The 13,503-nt window shown below is 45.8% G+C and overlaps 1 pseudogene; it reads left to right on the top strand.

Moving 5' to 3' along the window:
• The first annotated feature begins 12,017 nt into the window (after positions 1–12,017).
• On the top strand, positions 12,018–12,516 carry LOC142440823 (profilin-1 pseudogene; annotated as a pseudogene).
• Positions 12,517–13,503: the final 987 nt, after the last annotated feature.

Below are 13,503 nucleotides of genomic sequence, written 5' to 3'. Positions count from 1 at the left end.
CTCTGTTAACTAGCTCCAAGCTTGTCTTGCTCCTTGGTGAGAGCTAGGGAGCAGGAAGCAGGCTCAGAGTCCCTGATAAGCAAAGTAACACGTGAGTGTGCTTGTGCTTCCTTGCTAATCTGTCTTGGACAATTTCACATGGGTTTCCCCACAAAACCATGTGAAACTGTTCATGTCAGACTAGTAAGAAAATACAAGTAAGCCCAAGCCTCCCTTGCTTACTGAGAACGCCATCACTGTCGGAGACAGTACATTTGAAAGAGGCTTTGATTCTGTAGGAAGGTGCTATGAGGTTGCACCTGCCAGGAGGCAGATGCCAGTCATACACAGAAACAGATATGGTGGGGAAAGTGTGACACTGTTGACTGCTGATTAGTGGTGTTGTTGGGTTCCATCGAGTCATCTCACAGCGACCCTGTGCACAACAGAAGGGAACACTGCCCTGTCCTGCGCCGGCCGCACGACGTTCCCATGTCTTTCCCCATTGATGCAGCCACTGTGCAATCCGTGTCTTCCTCGTGTTCCCTGTCCCTCTACTTTACCAAGCATGTGCCCTTCTCCGGGGACTGGTCTCTCCTGACATGTCCAAAGTGTGTAAGATGAAGTCTTGCCATCTTACCTCTTAGCAGCAAAAGGGAGCTGTTTGTGATCATTTTCACAGGGCCTGTCTTGATCAAAACTACTTATGTTTGAAGATCCTTGCTGACCTTCTAGCTGCCAAAAGATATCATTCTAGAAGCTACTCACATGGCTTCTTCATATGGAGAGGATATGTTCTTTGCTGAACACATATGTCCATAAATACGGTTGCACATTTAGGGGTAAGTATGTGAAAAATGTCTTAAACGTAACCAAAAACCTTGAGGGAATGAACCACTAGACTTGGGGACTCAGGACCAGTCTTAGAGGACACCAAGATCAATTGTCATAATGGAGCCCACAAAGACAATCTTCTACATCCTACTTTGGTGAGTAGTGACTGGGGTCTAAAAAGCTCAAGAATAGCCTTTGAAGGGGAAACTATTGGTCTCTTCCTGTTTGAAAGAAAAAGGAAGATGAAAATTGCAGACACATGGAAAGAATTAGTCCAATGGACTAAAGGACCACACGAACATCAGTCTCAATGATCCTGGGGCCAGAATTCGATGATCCCCAGCTACCACAATCAACTATTCTGAAAGGGGCGACAATAGAAGGTCCTGGGTAGAGGAAAAGAAGGTGGGGGAAAAAACATAATTAAAAAAAAAAGACCAGTCTTATTGGTCTTAAAAGACTGATGGAATCCCTAATACCATGATTCATAGTCACCAACCTTTCAGGTCTGCAACTGCGCTCACCTTCTTTGACTACATTTTCAGCCACAAAACAGGCAGATTTACAAGGAAAACAATAACACGAGGGAAGTACAGCAGCTTCAATGAATCCATCTTTTAAGTCAGGGGTCCTCAAATTATTAAACATGGGGCCAGTTCACTGTCCCTCAGACCCGTTGGAGGGCTGGACTATAGTTTAAAAAAAAACTATGAACACATTCCTATGCACACTGCACATATCTTATTTTGAAGTAAAAAAACAAAAGGGGGCAAAACACCCACCTCGGCGGGCTACATGTGGCCCGTGGGCCTTAGTTTGAGGACCCCTGTTTAAGTGAACTCATCCCCATATTAAAATAGGTCATCCCCATATTAAAATAACCAACCATTTAAGATCAAAAGACCAAGTTCAGAGGGCTAGTAAAGGAAGATAAACAGAAGCTGGAAGCATAGGGAGTGTATTAGACAGGGTTCTCTAGAGAAACAAAAACGGGACACTTATGATTAGATAGATGATAGATAGATAGATAGACATGAAGAATATAACAGCTAATTAGTCCACACAGCAGTACAGAGGACCCAGTTCAACTCACTTCCATGGAACAGTTAACATACTGGAAGTCCTTCAACTCACTGGGCTGCTAGGTCCAAGGTCAAGGAAGGAGAGAGCTGAGTCTTCCCTGGGGCAGTGCAGGCAGTCGGGTCACCAACAGTCAGCAGCTCAGGAACTTAGCGAAGCAGGCCCAGATGGGATACCGAAATCAAGCACTGTGAGGTGATAGATCTGCCAGCCTCAAGCTCAAGCGATGTACATACCAGCAGTGTGGCAAAGCATGTTGAAGGAGCCTCAAGCTCTAGCAACACGATCCAGGATTGGCATGTCCCACAAGCCACACATTGAGGTAGACAATTAGCTAAAGCAGCCACACACTGCTCTGAGCACCAGAGAGCAAAAGAGAGCGAGGGAGGCGGACCTTAACGAGCCACTTATCTCCTTGTCCTCCAATCAAACTGTGACCTTGTTAATGCCATATGTTGCTATTGGCCAGGTTGGTGCAATAAACCTACTTATCACAGAGAGGAAATAGGATAGGTGGTGGACATTGAGAGAAATGAAATGGATAAATTGAGAAAATGTGTGTGAATTGTTGCATGTAAAATTGATGATTTGCTCTGTAAACCTTCACCTAAAACACAATAAAAAGTTAAGTTTTTTTTAAAAGAAGCATAATCAATCCTTTGAGATCAGAGGGGTAGCATTTTACTAACAAAGTTCAGAAAGGCTGGGAGAGAATGAGGAGAAGATGCTGGGAAGAGATGAGATGAGTGGTGTTGTATTCAGATCATGGCAATGAAAGTGATTAAGCAAACTGTGTGTGAATTATTGACTGAAAAACAGGTCATCAGCTCTGATAAACCTTCATCCAATTAAAAACATTTTTTTAAGTTGGGAATAGATGTGCCATATGGCCCAGCAATAGCGCTACTTGCTATCTGCTCTACAGAAATAAAGAACACAGCAATATGACATGTCTCTGCTTGATGCTCAATTTCATGAAGAAATCACTGGGCTTGTGGGCGTCATAGCAAAGTGTGGTGAAGTATTTAGGTGGTGCCCCGCTATCAGAAAAAATAGCATCTGGGATCTTAAAGTCTTGTTTTCAAACAAGCAGCCACTTCTGGGAGGCACTAATTATAGCCACATGGGAGAGGCACGCCAGCCTGCGTGACCCAGGGATCGCGAATAAAATCATCAAAGCTTAAACTGTGAACACTTGGTTTGCAGAAGGCTATGAGTGACAGAAGGCCAGTCCATTGACAGGGTCCGCACATGGATTGAGCCACCAGTACATCTCCTCCGATCATAGCTGAGGGAGGTGACTCGCCACGCTAGCAGACAGCGAGCAGTGCAAAATCAATTATGGCAGATGTAGTTAGGTCGAAATGTAATATCTCATCATTTGATTTCCCTTTTGGCTCATTTTAAAGCTATTGCAGTTGGGGTTTTTTGTGTTGTTTTTGTTTTAATAAAGGGGAAATACCCGTGGATTAAGCCCCTGGTGAATGCCATCTGACCATGGGTCAGGTATGTGAACAGCGCTGCTAACCGGTAGAATGCATCGGAAAGTAGATTGTTGCAGATGCGAGTGGTTAAAATTTAGCACCCTATCATTTGATTTCCCTTGTGATCTATTTAAATTCATTATATATTAAATATATATATAGTTGAGGGGTAAGAATAATCTCTATAGAGAGAGAGAGAATATATAGGACATTACGTAGAATTCAAATATATATTTGTATGCCTCGTTTTTAATAAAGCAATGTGTGGAAAGTGTAAGTTACACTCCAAATTTAGTGGATAGGCTGTCATTCTCAATGTGAACCATTTTGTCTGTTGTGTGCTTGCCCTGAATATACAATTTCCAACAGCCTTGTGTAAATTGCCCTTATTTTTGCTTATTACAAGACAGACCCACAAAATTTCAGATAGAAAAGTAATGACACTAAAAAAGAGTATTTCACTCCACATTGTTTATCCGTGGTCACAGTAATAGTTTAAGGGTCAAGAAGGGACATTTTTACATCCTAGTATGAGTCTTTTAGTTAGGGTGTATTACTCTGTTTCAGTTATGCTTTGAGAAATTGGTTTGGGTCTTAGGGTTGCTATGTAATACATACTTTTTCCCACTTAAAACAATAGGAAACAGGTTCTAAATTAACAGTTTCATGCAGAACATCTGGTTTTTAGGAGCAGGTTGCTGATGTTATGGGAGAGGTCCTGTATTTTAGAAACTGGATCAAGGAGGGTATATTGTGGCTCTTGTTAATTCAAAGACCATTCAGCAAACATTCAACTGAGTAAAATGATAAGCCCAACAATGTGCTGGGTGCTGCAAATTCAACAGTGAGGCAGACACTATTCTTGCCCTAAAGAGCCTCTGGGTCTGGCCAGGTGGGTGCCAGAGAGAGCTGACGAAGGTCAGGTGAGAGTGAGTGTGAGAACCCTAGCCTTCCTAGGGGCCCGGATGGGGTGTGACACATTATGCTGCATGGAGTCTGTCGCACGCAACTGTGAGATCTCTAACTGAGCTTGTGCTACCAGGTGGCTCGTGGTGACCGTACAGGTGTCAGAGTCGGACTGTGCTCCCTAGGGGTTTCGATCACTGGTGTTTTCAGAGGTAGGACACTGGGCTTTTCTCCCCAGCTTCTTCTAGAATGGACAAATGAATGAAGATCAAGGGTTGTCCGTGGCTGGCGCGGGAGGAAGAGAAGCTGGCTTTCTGTAAAGGGGGATGAAAGAGTCAGGATGCGGATGGTAATGACGGGGGCAGAGACGGATGAGCACAATTACTACCATTGGACTGCACATGGGAAACGCGTTTGCTCTGATATTTTTGCCAAGATTTAAAAATAATAGTAGTAGTATAATGAAAATGGAGGAAAGAGCAAGTCAGAGAAAACAGCCGGTGTAAAAATTAATTAATTAATTTGAAACCCTGGGGATAAGAAGGAGCAAAGAAACTGAGGACAGCTTGTTGAGACCAAAAGCACTGCACTGTGTAGATCCTCCCTCTTGCACCATGCCCACTGCACCCCGGGAAGGGAGCGGAACTTTCCAGCTCCTCTCAAAGCCTCTGCCGAAAATTCCTGACACCTCATCTTCATCTTAGGCTGCTGCAGGGACAAAACGGACTGGGCTGTAGGACTTGATTCCTCATCGATCAGCATCACAAACGAAGGGTGACACTTCAATGGGTTACTGGCATAGCTAAAGGGCATGGGCGCTTCCCGGGGGTACGTTCAACACTATCCGTCAGCTAGCATTGCTAGCAGGATGCCTTCCAAAAGTGGTACTGTGAAACCAGATTAGGGTAAGTATCCTCTGACCTAGGTTTTCTGATTCTCTCTTTCGTCTTTCAGAGAAGGCAAAAGCAAAACGCGGGGACCACTTATTGGTCCAATAACATTGCCTCCTGCGTGGATTTAATTTGAGCAGATTCAGGGATGCTCACCTCAACCACTGACACTGAGAATTCTACCCACTGTCCAATTCAAGAGCCCAGACCAGTCCATTCTGAGTCACAGAAATCGCATAAGTGTCGAGGAGAACTGCTCTCCCTGGGATTTTCAATGGCCGTTTCCCCAGAAGTAGGCCAAGTCAGACTCAGGTATTTCAAAAGTAGGATAGGCCCAGGATATCCCACCTGAAAGAGCACTTCAAGATCCGTCCTGAAGTGCCATGTTAGCAATGACAGGAGAGTAGCACATGCCTGGGAGGAAACAATGTACAAGAGTAGATTACTTAAATTCAGCCAAGAGGAGAGGATGCAAGACTGTGTCCTTGACCACACCCAGCATGGCCAAGCGTAGTTTGCAGGCAAGTTCAGGCATTTTCCAGCATAACTCTAACTGCGTGCCACATTGACCCTCCATGCTGACTTAAGAACCCCATGGTGCCCCAGCACCTCTGTCGGTTTAGGACTTGTGCTCAAAGTAAAGAGCTTGAACTCATTGTGAGCACCATGTGGCACCGTGGGTAAACGCTTGGATGGTATGTTAAAGGTTGGAGGTTTGAACCCCTCAGTCACTAAAAATGGGGCAGGCTGCTTCCATAAGGATTTACAGCCTGGGAAACCCTCTGGGCAGTTCGACTCTGTCCTGCAGGGTCTCTATGAAGCTGAATTCACTTGGCACCACAATTAAGGCTTTCTGAGAACTAGTCTTTACTTCGAACATGCCTAAACTTAGCCTGACGAGTTGGATTAAAGCTTCCAAATGGGAGAAAATGAAAGAGAAGGTTACAATTTACTACTGCACCCCCACCCCCTTGTCCTCCCCTACCCCAGCCCCATCCTCAGTCAAATCTGTTTCCTCGCTGCCTAAAGTAGGGCTAAAAGAGATCACCAGTCCTGAGACTTGTCCCTTGGAAACTACGCAGGGCAGGCACAGCGCTCCAGAGCTTGAAAAATAGATGCTCTCAGCTCACAAACCCACTGCCACTCTCGAAGCTCAAGCAGGTACATTCTCCCCGCTGGGTTTAATTTCAAAATCCAGTGCAATCACTGAAAAACGAGAGCAATTTGCTCTTTCAGCTATGCACAATTTTCATCAGCAGTCTCTGGTGGCTACACTCTCGGGCAGCCTTTTACCACCGCCTCTCCGTCCTCCCTAGATGGACACATAATCTGGGGAATGGTTCTCCTAATAGCGTGCAGAGGGCCGCCTGTGTGTGCAGGCGCTGTCTGAGCACCAGGTCTAGAGGACGGAATTCTCTTTCCTCCGTCAGACCTTCATAGAAAGCTGGTGCTCACATTTCAGCTTGCTTCTGTCTTCCTTTCTTCCCCGGAAACCTGATCTTTTTCTCTCTCTGCCACAACGGTATTATGGAAAGGTAAACTTGATGGTGGGACTGTGTGCGTGCACATGTGTAACTGATTCCCAGCAAGTGATAGACAGAGGCTGTAATTTCCAGCGGGAAGGCAGCACCTTTGGAGGGAAATAGAACAGGGGAGATGTTCTTGAGAAAACGTTCTTCTTTATGGGGAGCTCGGTGCTCACATCTACTGTCTCACACCGAGTGTGCGCTCATGTCTACGCAAAAGTCCTGACGCACACGCACCGGTGCACAGAGCAATGGCCCAGACACTCTTCAGCTTTGATTCTGTATTTTTCAACAAATGAACAAGTAGCCTCTGCAGTAAAACGTCAGGAGAGCAGCTGCGGGGGGCGGGGGTGTCTCTGTGCATAGTGCGGGTTTCTTTTTTTTTGAGGGGGGGGGGGTTTACCTCCTCCCCTCTACTGCTACTAAATGCAGGAACCGAGATGAGCAAAGCAGCATGAAGCCCGAACCAGCCCACGCAGTTCTCGAGAGAATGGGATCTTCCAACTAGAGACTCCAGTTAGGGGCAGTGTCCTCGGAATCTCATCACTGAAACTGTGCTTCCAAAGGGGAAACGCCCCTATGGCCCAGCAGGCACATAGAATCCATTTTCCACATTATCTATGTAAAAATCTGTCCTGTTGAGTATTCTGGACAGGCAAGTGACAGTTTCAAAATGAGATTTGCCAACACAGCCCCCGTGTCCCCGCAACAGTGAGATTCCGCAGAATATCCCTGTCTGCCCTCTCAATTGATTCTTCCTCAGGAGCCAGTGGAAAAGGAACTCAGCTAAGTGAGATCCCAGGCTGCACAAGGCCCTAACCTAATCTCATCCAAAGACAAACAAAGCAGAGAGGAGAATTTGAACCGGGGACTCACCCTTCCATTAGTACACCAGCAATGCCTCGGGGATCTTAACTAAGCGAGCGAGGCAACGGCTAGGTCAAAGCCAGAGAGACCTGGCACCTGGGAGACAAGGATCTGCAAAGGCGAAGACTACTCTTGGGCCACATTACACATTGCCAGGTGTGCATATGTTGAGCACAACCAAGCATGTGTGTACGTCTTTCTTTCTTTTTAAATCCTTTTATTGGGAGCTCTTACAGATATCATAACATTCCATAGTTCATTCACGGCAAGCTGTCATGTACACTGGTGACCACAATCAGTTTCAAAACAGTCTCCTTCTTCTTGATCTCCTTGATATCTGCTCCCCTTTCTCCCCTCCCTACCCATACCCCACCCCCTCTAGAATCCTTATTATTATAGACAAACGTCATCTCTTACACTATTTAATATATCCATTCACCTACAATTCTGCTGTTCGCTTCCCTCAAGTGGGGTTGTACAGTCATCATTGCTATGGGCTCCCCCATCGCCCCTTCCCCACCTCTCTTTCATACCCTCAGGAAGCAGTTAATCCCAGGGCTTTTTCTGGGACTGTAAGTCTTTCTTTAGCAAGTGAGAGGGCACTGAGGGTTTATTTTACAAGAATCTTCCATAGTGTTGGCAAACCTTCCCTTCTGATTTCCTACCAGCCCCAGGAAGGACTGATGGTTACACGTGAAATATAAATGAGGATCCAACATAAAATGAAGCATCAACCACACACTCACCTAAGACTCTCTCAGTCTCCATTGCCCTCCGAGGAAGAGGCGGGAGTGGAACCTTGAGTGGGAAGAATAGAAGCAGTGTTTACAAACTCTCTCCTTGCCAGTGTGTCGACTTGTTCTTCCTTCTCGCTCCTGGGGGGGCGGGGGGTGACAGAGACTAGGCTTGTCGCCTCTTGTCTGAGAGGCCGAGCATGGTCAGAGGAAAGGCCAGGGAGAGGGAGAAGAAAGAGAGTTGATGGTGGCCTCCTTTGGCTGAGCCTTGGGAAAAGAGGGGAGAGTACCATATATACTCAAGTATAAGCTAACCCGAATATCAGCCGAGGCACCTAATTTTACCACAAAAACTGCATTAAAAATGTACTGAGATTGAAAACTCAGAAATAAAATCATCAGCATACAGACAACTGATCTTTGACAAGGGGCCCAAAAATATCAAATGGGAAGCAGATACCCTCTTCAATTCATGGTGCTGGGAAAAAATGGATATATAGCTGCAGAAAAATGAAGCAAGACCCTTACCTCACTCCATGCACAAGAATAAACTCAAGGTGGATGACAGACCTTGAGGTAAAACCCCAAATTATTAGGGCCATCAGTGAGGGAATTGGGACAAACCTGAGAACCTTGGCACGGAGATTACATAGGCTATCAGAAATCAGGAAGGACACCAGCACAGAGGAGGCACAAATTGACCAGTGGGACATACTAAAGATAAAACACTTATGTACATCAAAAGAATTTTCCAAGAGAGTAATAAGAGAGACCACAGAATAGGAAAACATCTTTAGCAATGACACATCAGACAAAGGCCTTATTACTAAAATCTACACTACACTGCTAACCTACAATAAGAAAAAAACCAATTGTCCACTCAGGAGGTGGGCAAAGGACCTGAGCAGGAGTTTCTCAAGGGCAGAAATCCAAATGGCCAATAAATATATGAGAAAATGTTCCAGATCTCTAGCCATAAGAGAAATGCAAATTAAAACAGCTAGGAGATACCACCTAACACCCTCAAAGATAACCCAATTCAAGAAATCAGAAAGTAACAAGTGTTGGAGGAGATGCAGAGAGATAGGAACTCTTGTCCAGTGCTGGTGGACCTGTAGGTATGTACAGCCACTATGGGAATCGATTTGGCAATATCTAAATCAGTTGGAAATTGAGCTACCATATGATCCAGCAATCCCCCTACTGGGCATATGCCCAGAAGAGACAAAAAACAAACCAGGGCCAGACATCTGTGCCCCAATGTTCATCGCAGCACAGTTCACAATTTCAAGGAATTGGAAACAGCCCAAATTTCCATCAACAGATAAATGGATTAAAAATTCTGGTACATACATACAATGGAGTGTTACGCATCACTAAAAAACAGTGATGAATGCATGAAGCACATCGCCACATGGGAAGAACTGGAGGAAATTATGCTAAGCGAAGTAAGCCAAGCACAAAAGGACAAGTATTACATGAGCCCACTGAGGTAAGCTCAAAAAATTCAAAAGGAGCATAGGGAAGAAGATACGGTATACATACGTCCCTGGGGTGAGGTCCAGGTAATATGGCAGGGGCCAGACTACACTCAGGGATACATATGGGATACATATTAAAAAGGAGAGGGGGGAAAAGGTATGAGTAGCCGGGGAACAGGGCACTAACCCGCACAGGGGGAGGGTGTTGATTGTGTCTCTACAGGGAAAGAGGGACCAGACTTCAACCCGGAGCTTCAAGACAAGAACGCAACACATTGACATGAAGCAGGGAACTGATAGAGTCCTGAGGGGAAGGCCCCATTACCAACTAAGTGTACAGCACCACCCTCCCCCCAAGAAGAATTCACTTCAAAGGACAACACTGAAGCTACAGTTCAAGAAGAGGGACTAGTCTGGTCAGAGCACACAGGAACCAACGAGGGAGGAGCGGGGGAAGGTAAAGCACATCCTGGCTCATCAAGCCCTGAGGACAATGTTCCTGCTCAGAACAGCTATGCATCGAGATGACCACAGGTCAGCCCCACCACGGGATACAGCATTCCTCATTGACCCATAGCACCATTGGGGACAACACTAGAGACACATGGCGGGGATTGTGCCCACCAAGAGCTCACCATGCCGAAGCCAGCCACTGGGGGCATGCAGCAGAGTGGTGGGGGAAGCAGAGCAATGAAGTCCCCAGGGATAGAGGAGGTGCCAGGGCATGGCACCCTATCAGACTCGACTGGAAAGCACCTGTGAAGGACAACAAACAGACACTGAACTATTTATACGTTTGTGTGTGTGTTGTTGTTGTTGTTATAGCTACTGTTTTACTTTCTATTGTTGCTTCATTGTACTCAGTCTTGTGATGGTTCATAGCTTGTCTACCTGGAAGGGATAGGCGGAATGAACAAGCCAGAAAAGAGAACAACGGGATGACAGTTCCAGGGGGACATGGGAGTAGGGAAGGCAGGGGAAAAGAAGTGGGTTAACAGGCCCAAGGACAAGGGAACAACAAGTGATCCAAAATCAGTGTCAAGGAGGGTGTGGGAGGTCTCACAGGGCTGGATCAATGGAAATGTAACCGAGAGGAAATCCTAAAACCCAAATGAAGGCAGAACATGATAGTGGGACAAAAGGAAAGTACAAAGAAATAGAGGAAAGAACTAGGAGGCAAAGGGTAGTCATAGAGATTTAAATACAGGCATTTAAAGATATATATAGATATATATATATATGATGAGGGGGAAATATACCTAGGTACATATATTTATAGGTTGAGTGTTAAGAAAACAGATGAACAGTGGGCCCCAGCACAAGTACTCCCTCAACACAAGAACACTTTGTTCTAACAATTCACCAGTCTGAGATGCTCACCTTCCTGGCACGATCTCTGAAGACAATGGGTACACAAGCAAATGTGGTGAAGAAAACTGATGGTGCCTGGCTACCAAAAGATATAGCACCTGATTTATAGAGGTTCAAAGACTGGAATGTACATATGTAAATATATTTATATGAGTGTGGGGAAACAGATCTATGTGCATATATTTAGAGGTTTAGTATTAAGGCAGCAGTGGGCCTCCACTCAAGCACTTACTCAATGCAAGAACACTTTGTTCTAATAAATTGGCATTCCAGGATGCACACCTTCCCGACATGATTGCTGAAGAAAAATGTGTGCATAAGCAAATGTGGTGAAGAAAGACGACGGTGCCCGGCTATCAAATGATATAGCATATGGGGTCTTAAAGGCTTGAAGATAAACAAGTGGCCATCTAGCTGAGAAGCATCAAATCCCACATGGAAGAAGCAAACCAGCCTGTCTGACCACAAGGTGCAAAAGGGACCAGTTATCAGACATCAAAGAGCTAAAAACCATATCAGTGGGTACCCACCTCCCTGATATGATCAATGAAGCCAAATGTGTGCATAAGCAAATGTGGTGAAGAAAGCTGATGGTGCCCAGCTATCAAAAGATATAGCGTCTGGGGTCTTAAAGGCTCAAAGATAAACAAGTGGCCATATAGCTCAGAAGCAACAAAGCCCACATGGAAGAAACACACCAGCCTGTGTGACCAAGAGCTGTCGAAGGGATCAGGTATCAAGCATCAAGGAACAAAAAAATCATATCATTGAAAGTGTGGGTGAGGTGCCCCGAGCTCTCCGCCTTCCCCTCGCCCACCCGCCAGCCAGCCCCAGGCAGCCCAAGCTCAGCCCGCGGCCCCAGCAGAAGCACAGAGAAGCTGCCCCAGTAGCAACGCCATGGCCGGGTGGAACGCCTACATCGACAACCTCATGGTGGATGGGACCTGTCAGGATGCGGCCATCGTGGGCTGTAAGGACTCGCCCTCTGTCTGGGCCACTGTCTGCGGGAAAACCTTCGCCAACATCACGCCAGCCGAGGTTGGAGCTCTTGTTGGCAAAGACCGGTCAAGTTTTTTCATGAATGGGCTGACACTTGGGGACCAGAAATGTTCTGTGATCCGGGACTCACTGCTGACAGACGGGGAATACACCGTGGATCTTCGCACCAAGACTACTGGTGGAGCCCCCACCTTCAATCTCACTGTCACCATGACTGCCAAGACGCTAGTCCTGCTGATGGGCAAAGAAGGGGTCCACGGTGGTTTGATCAACAAGAAATGTTATGAAATGGCTTCTCACCTGCAGCGTTCCCAGTACTGACCTCGTCTGCCCCTCCCCCCACCACCACTTCCCACTGCTTTTGCAACCCCACACACACACCATTTTTATTTTTGGGGCCATTACCCCATACCCCTTATTGCTGCCCAAACCATATTGGGTGGGGGATTGGGGCTGGATGGACAGGCACCTCCCCCTACCCATCCCTCCTGTGTGTGGTTGGAAAACTGTTTTTTGGGTTGTTTTTTTTTCTGAATAAAAAAAGATTCTACAAAAAAAAAAGAAAGAAAGTGTGGGTGAGTGCAAAGTGGAGACTCAAAGCCCAATGGTAGCCAACTGGACACCCCTTACCGAAGGGTTGTGGGGAGGAGATGAACTAGGCAGGGTGCAGGGTAGCAACGATGAAACATATAACTTTCCTCTAGTTCTTAAATGCTTCCTCCCCCCACTATCATGATCCAAATTCTACCTTACAAATCTGGCTAGACCAGAGGATGTACATTTATACAGATAGCAACTGGAAGCATAGGGAATCCAGGACAGATGGGAGAGTGGCGATGGCTGGAGAGTGGAGAAAATGTAGGGTAGAAAGGGGGAACTGATTACAAGAATCTACGTATAGCCTCCTTCATGGGGGAGGGACAGTAGAGAAGAAGGTGGGGGGAGATGTCAGACAGTGTAATATATGACAAAATAATAATAATTTATTAATGATAAAGGGTTTGTGAGGTAGGGGGGAGTGGGGAGGGAGGGGGAAAATGAGCAGCAGATATTAAGGACTCAAATAGAAGGCAAATGTTTTGAGAATGATGATGGCAACAAATGTACATATGTTCTTGACACAATGGATGGATGTATGGATTGTGATAAGAATTGCACGAGCCCTCAATAAAATAATTTTTTTAATTAAAAAAAGATATAGCACCTGAAGTCGCTGAAGAAAATGGGTGCAAAAGCAAATGGGGTGAGGAAAGCTGAAGTTGCCTGGTTACCAAAAGATATAGCACCTCAAGTCTTAAAGACCTGAAGAAGATAAGCAAGCAGCCATCTAGCTGAGAAACAACAAAACCCAC

The sequence above is a fragment of the Tenrec ecaudatus genome, chromosome 2 (assembly GCF_050624435.1).
Source record: "Tenrec ecaudatus isolate mTenEca1 chromosome 2, mTenEca1.hap1, whole genome shotgun sequence".
Classification (NCBI taxonomy): Eukaryota; Metazoa; Chordata; class Mammalia; order Afrosoricida; family Tenrecidae; genus Tenrec; species Tenrec ecaudatus.
The sequence above is the reverse complement of the archived record's forward strand: the minus strand, read 5'-3'. Positions and strand labels throughout refer to the sequence as shown.